Source organism: Oncorhynchus gorbuscha, unplaced genomic scaffold (genome assembly GCF_021184085.1).
Source record: "Oncorhynchus gorbuscha isolate QuinsamMale2020 ecotype Even-year unplaced genomic scaffold, OgorEven_v1.0 Un_scaffold_2818, whole genome shotgun sequence".
Taxonomy (NCBI): domain Eukaryota; kingdom Metazoa; phylum Chordata; class Actinopteri; order Salmoniformes; family Salmonidae; genus Oncorhynchus; species Oncorhynchus gorbuscha.
The window spans coordinates 29,707-36,069 of record NW_025747224.1 but is presented as its reverse complement, the minus strand read 5'-3'; the positions used below and the strand labels follow the sequence as shown (position 1 = coordinate 36,069).

Below are 6,363 nucleotides of genomic sequence, written 5' to 3'. Positions count from 1 at the left end.
AGATCATCACATCAACCCTCTCTCCACTAGGCACCCCAGCTTCCTCAGGGACACCTACCACTTCATGGAGAGGATTGGACCCATAGTTGTTCCCTCCCATACACACATATTCACGATAGATATTGATAGCCTATATACCAACATAAATACAGCAACAGGAATACAAGCAATTAGAAACATATTTAAGAGATACCCAGACAACACTAGACCAGATAAAGAAATATTACAACTATTAGAAATCAGCCTGACTAGTAATGACTTCTTGTTTAATGACCAATATTACCTGCAGGTGGAGGGAACAGCTATGGGCAAGAAATTTGCACCTGCTTACGCCAACATAAACATGGCTGAATGGGAGAGAGGGCACTGGCCAAGTGTCCATATCAACCCACTTTCTATTACCGCTTTTTAGATGACATAATAGGAGCCTGGCCCCACGACATCCAGTTATTCACAAATTTTATAAACATTCTCAACGGTCATCATCCATCCATCAAGGTTAAATACACAATTCATCCGCAGGAAGTCAACTTCTTAGACACAACAGTTTTTTCAGTAACAACAATCAATCACAGAAAACACTACACACTAGAGTTTACTTCAAACCAACAGACACACATGCTTTACTTCATAAACACAGTTACCATCCTAAACATACATTTAAGGGAATAATAAAATCACAAATTATACGGTTCTACAGGATATCATCTTGCAAGCAAGACCTGGACTATGCAATAAATATACTATTCAAGGCACTTAGAAGAAGAGGATATTCAAAACGATTCTTAAGAACCATTAAAAATAACACATTGGCCGCCCTCCCTCCCATTCATCCAACACTCACAGACCACAGCAAATCATCCACCTCTCTTAACCCTAACCTCAATCTTATTCCTAACCTTAACCCCTTCCCAAACCTCACGCCTAACCTTAACCCTCCCCTAACCCCACGCCTAACCTTAACCTCTTCTCAAACTGCACGCCTAACCTTAACCTTTCCCCCAACCCCACGCCTAACCCTAACCTCTCCCCAAACCCCACGCCTAACCCTAACCCTAACCTTAACCCTAACCTTAACCTTAACCTTAACCTTCCCCTTAACCCCACGCCTAACCTTAATCCTTCCCGTAACCCCACTCCTAACCTTAACCTCTCCCCAAACCCCACGACTAACCCTAACCTCTCCCCAAACCTCACGCCTAACCTTAACCTTTCCCCCAACCCCAAGGGTAACCTTAACCTTTCCCTTAACCCCACGCCTAACCCTAATGTGTACCATTACCCTAACCAGGGTTCTCATCCTATCTCCTCCCTCACCCTAACCCTGACTCCCCTATGGAAAGTGATCTGCACCAATCACTAAACCGGAACACTTCCTCTGTCTCTTCTCCTTTGGCATCAATACTCAATCAACAGACAATTATCATCCCCCTAGTAACCACATTTTCACATAGAATTACACCCCTACATCAATCATTCAAACACAACTTCTCTACAGTTCAGCACACTTACATACCACTTAAACCATACAGAATTATTTCAGCATTTAGAAAGAACAAAAACTTAAAGGACATGCTCACCAAAGCAAGATTCAGTAGCAAGCCACCACAAGACCTCAAACCTCATAACGTCCATTTTCGACAGATAAAGTTTATTACAAATATACATAGCCACACATCAGCACCAGTACAAGAATCTTATTCATTGAACACACATAACACCATTTATATCATTACATGTACACTTTGCAATAAACAATACATTGGAGAAACCAAACACACCATAGAAACCAGACTCAAACAACACCTGTATAACATTAAAAGGGCACACCTACAAACAGAACTCATAACCCACTTCCAGGAGCATCCCATTACTCACCTTACCATATCAGGGTTACAGGCACATATAGGCTGGACCTGTGGGCAGCGAAAGAGGGTAGAACGGGAGTGGATCCAGCACCTACAGACAATAACGCCAAATGGCCTGAACGAGAGGTTTTAGAAAAGGGGTTTTAACAGACAGAAAAATGGATGGAGAAGAACATGGTTTTATTCATAATTTATTTTTATTCTCTATAGATTTATGGTTTGTTTGGTTTTAGTTTGGCACTGCCTCTTTTAGGTTTTTCTGTCCTTTAACAAAACAATAAAACCATTTAAATGCACAATATGGCGTTTATGTTCACATTTAACAACACTATGGTTGAATGGATCTCTCACCACATTGACTTCTGTACTGCCATCCAGAAAAGAGGCAACTTTGAGTTTACCTCAGTTTTATTTATGGTCTTAGGAGGACATCTACGGGCCTTTTTAAGTACTACACCTATTATATTAGATTATCACACATGGGAGGGATAAACAGGAGATAGGCCTGTGCACCGTAAAACGAACTAGTTGAAACGAAACACATTTATATTCAAAACCTAACCCTAACCCTAACCCTAACCCCCTAACCCTAACACCCTAACCCTAACCCTAACCCTCTAACCCTAACCCTCTAACCCTAACCCTAACCGTAACCCTAACCTTAACCATTCTTAAACCCTACCTAACCTTAACCCTACAGACAGACAGTCCTTTAACCCAACCAACGGGTTAATCTACAAGTGGGCTACCATGGGGCCTACGACTTTGGCCGGCCGCGCCCATACCCTCCGACCCGCGCGTATATGATGTGGAGTGCAACCCCTCCCTTCCCCCCTCCGGTTTCCACGTGTCAGAGATGGAAGTGGATCAACCGACTCAAAACTAGAAACCTAACCCTAACCCTAACCCTAACCCCTAACCCTACCCTAACCCTACCCTAACCCTAACCCTACCCTAACCCTAACACCCTAACCCTAACCCTAACCTTAACCATTCTTAAACCCTACCTGACCTTAACCCTACAGACAGACAGTCCTTTAACCCAACCAACGGGTTAATCTACAAGTGGGCTACCATGGGGCCTACGACTTTGGCCGGCCGCGCCCATACCCTCCGACCCGCGCGTATATGATGTGGAGTGCAACCCCTCCCTTCCCCCCTCCGGTTTCCACGTGTCAGAGATGGAAGTGGATCAACCGACTCAAAACTAGAAACCTAACCCTAACCCTAACCCTAACCCTAAACCCTAACCCTAACCCTAAACCCTAACCCTAACCCTAACCCTAAACCCTAACCCTAACCCTAAACCCTAACCCTAACCCTAAACCCTAACCCCTAACCCTAACCCCTAACCCTAAACCCTAACCCCTAACCCTAACCCTAACCCTCTAACCCTAGAGAGATTGTTTTTATGGAGTAACAACCGAACCTATAGTGGAGAATTCGTACGGACTGCTCTCTGGTATACATTCCCCTTACTCCCTCTCCTCAAACATTTTTTTTGAGGGGTTGAGGCCTGTATGAGGCTTAACTGCCATTTCTGGAGCAACCACCAGATGGCAACAGACAAGGACTTATTGTAGGAGAAAAGGAGTTGTGAGTTGACCTCCATCATCACCTGTTATATTGGGTTTTGTTTCATTGGAGTTTCTTTTCTAAAATCGGGCCAATATTTGTTTTGTGTTTTTGGTTTATAATATCATTTTCTTAAATGTTTTTTGTCCTCTGTGTGTGTATATATATTTCTTTGGTTGACTGGGTCTAATTATATATTGTGGGGGGGATTTTAACGTTTATATGATCCCTTCTTTTAGTTGGGTTTCCCAGCAAGGGTTCCGGCTATTGGTTCTTTACCATGGCAGTGCCAGTACACAATCGTTTCCAGGCTCTAGTTAACCTACATGATCAGGGTGAGTCTACTGGAGAAACTGGGAGTATTCCTCCTCTGCATGATATAACCCTCACAAAGGGATATTTTAAGGCTTTACAAGCAATTCATCACTCAGAAATCTTAGATTACTCTGCGGTTAATCATTCTTTTCCAGCAGGTATGGTAAGACAGGTGAATAAATTGGCGGCCTTTATTAAACCCTCCTCGCCCAACCAACAGACTCTGGCAAAGGTAAAACTTAACACCAGCAGGTGGATGGAGAATAATATGCATATTCTGAGGGAGCATTATGACGGGGTAATTGCCTTATGCATCCAGAATACCTCAACCTATAACCAGGAAGCTTTAGAGAAGGCGGTGATGTGGGCAAAGGCCAGATACAAACATAAATTTACATCTTCTTCAGTAACTACCTTAAAAGACATGCTGCAAAAACCCATTGACCCACTTGCCTCTACTAAACTGATAACCTCTCAGCAGGCTAAATCCAGTTATGCGGCTGCAGTGACTAGCAAGTCACCGACTGGCAGGGCCTTAATGGGAGCCAAGGCCCATAGGGACTCTGGAATATGCAGGAATACTCCAGGGGGATCGAGTGACAACTCGGTAAGGGGTAATAGGGTTGAGGAACAGTCTTCCAGTATTCCGGTAGACAGACCGATTAACCATAACCTGACTACCAACAGCAATACCACAGGGTTTGTTGGGGGCATACAGGGAAGGGAGGTACAGGTGGAGGTTCATGTGGGGCTTACTTCTCCCCATAGAGTGGTTCCCCCTATGAGCTCACCTACTAACCAACTATCTCCCCTCTTACGGGAAACCTGTCTCACCCCTCGGAAAGTAGGACCTGCAAAGAGTGGAGGGGCTAGCTTCAGACTTACCCCAACAATCAAGAAGAGTAAGGAGATATTTAATCCCCAAACTCAACGACCAAGAGAGAATCTGGCCCCACCTAAAGTCCCAGCCTTGATAATCCCAGGTAGAGAGCACTCAAATGTACTTCTAACATCGGGGGGATTGGAGATGACGGGGAATAACAGGGATAGCCTAATACTACCATTGAATAATGTGGCTGTTCTGATGGATGACATGGTTTTATCCAATTCTACTACAGGTTCACAACAAGATAACCAGCAGGGTACGGTAGCAATGGAAAACGGAAAAGAAACGGAACCTGGGACAGAACTAATACTGGAACCTGTAAAAAGGGATACACTTTTTTATCCCACATGTCATTCTAGAACTGAAAGGAAAATAAATGATTGGAGTATTGAGATTACAAAACCCGTGGTTTTTATTGGGGATTCCAACCTTGCGCGCATTCCTAGCTTTACGGACACTAACACACAGATAGACAGCTTTCCGGGAGCAACCTTTAGACATATTGCAGGAGTGATAGGCAAGTTGGGGAAACAGGAAAACACACAGAAGGTGGTTCTATCAGTGGGTCTTGTCAATGGCTTGAACCAGCAGTACTCAACTGCAGTCAAGCAGTTGCAACAGCTACTGAATAAAACAACTGAAGTTTTTCCTCATGCACAGGTTTATGTTCCCATCATACACTTTTCGGATGAGCTTTCATGGGAAAAGCAGAATGTTCTGAATCAATTGAATCAGTATATTCAGAAAAATTGTAGGGAACTACTGGACCTGAATAAACTTAGATTTCACACAATGCAGGATGATCCAATACATTGGAGACCAGATACAGCTGTAAACATTTTAAATTACTGGCTAGACCAGTTAAACTATTAAGAGGGGAAGAGTGTATTGATATTACTCCCCAACACTCTAATGTACTGAATCTATTGATTACTTTTAGACTTACAGCGGCAGAACAGCAACTTCTGGAGAAGGGCCTTATGTTTATTCCGACACCCGCTAAGATCGATCGTATGGAGCTCAGGAGGGATTTGCACACTTATCATAGAAAATTAAAATTACTTGACCATTTTAATTATAATACTGACAATCAAAGAGTACCATTCATTGGTCCATCACACTGGGAGCCTAAGCTACAGGGAGTGTCTAATACGATGCAGACTTTAATTCAAAGGGACTCTACTTCCTTTAGTACATTTAGGTTCTATATGGCAGGAAAGGATAATCTTACAAAACAAGAACGGAATTCCTTAAATTCCTTAAGTAAGAATTCAAACATAATTATAAAACCAGCGGATAAGGGATCAAAGATTGTCATTTTGGATAAAACCCAGTATCTGATAGAGGCGAACAGGCAGTTGAGTAATTCTAAACATTATAGGCCACTGACTCACTCATTGCAGCAGGAGACCCAGAGACAAATGAGGGAGATTATAGGGGAACTTCATGAGAATAATTACATTACAGACAAACAAATGTTTTATCTATTTGGACCAGATACCCCACGCCCCAGACAATTTTATTTGTTGCCTAAAATCCACAAACCTCCTGAGACGTGGACCATTCCCTCAGAGGTTCCATGTGGTAGGCCGATTGTATCGGATTGTGGTTCGAATCTTATAGAATAGCAGAGTATTTGGATTATTTCATAAATCCCCTGTCACGGAAACATCAAAGTTTCATTAAGGATACATACGAATTTGTGACAAAATTGAAAGG

At 42.9% G+C, this 6,363-nt stretch overlaps 1 long non-coding RNA gene across 6 annotated transcripts; it reads left to right on the top strand.

Moving 5' to 3' along the window:
* The first annotated feature begins 3,290 nt into the window (after window positions 1-3,290).
* LOC124026770 lies at window positions 3,291-5,180 on the top strand. Of its 6 annotated transcripts, none has more exons than XR_006837303.1 (6): window positions 3,291-3,464; window positions 3,683-3,778; window positions 3,917-3,990; window positions 4,240-4,365; window positions 4,607-4,741; window positions 4,877-5,180. It is a non-coding gene; the product is annotated as an uncharacterized LOC124026770 (long non-coding RNA). The 6 variants fall into 6 exon arrangements; XR_006837305.1 differs by having other exon boundaries at window positions 3,914-3,990; XR_006837302.1 differs by lacking the exon at window positions 3,291-3,464 and having other exon boundaries at window positions 3,620-3,778.
* Window positions 5,181-6,363: the final 1,183 nt, after the last annotated feature.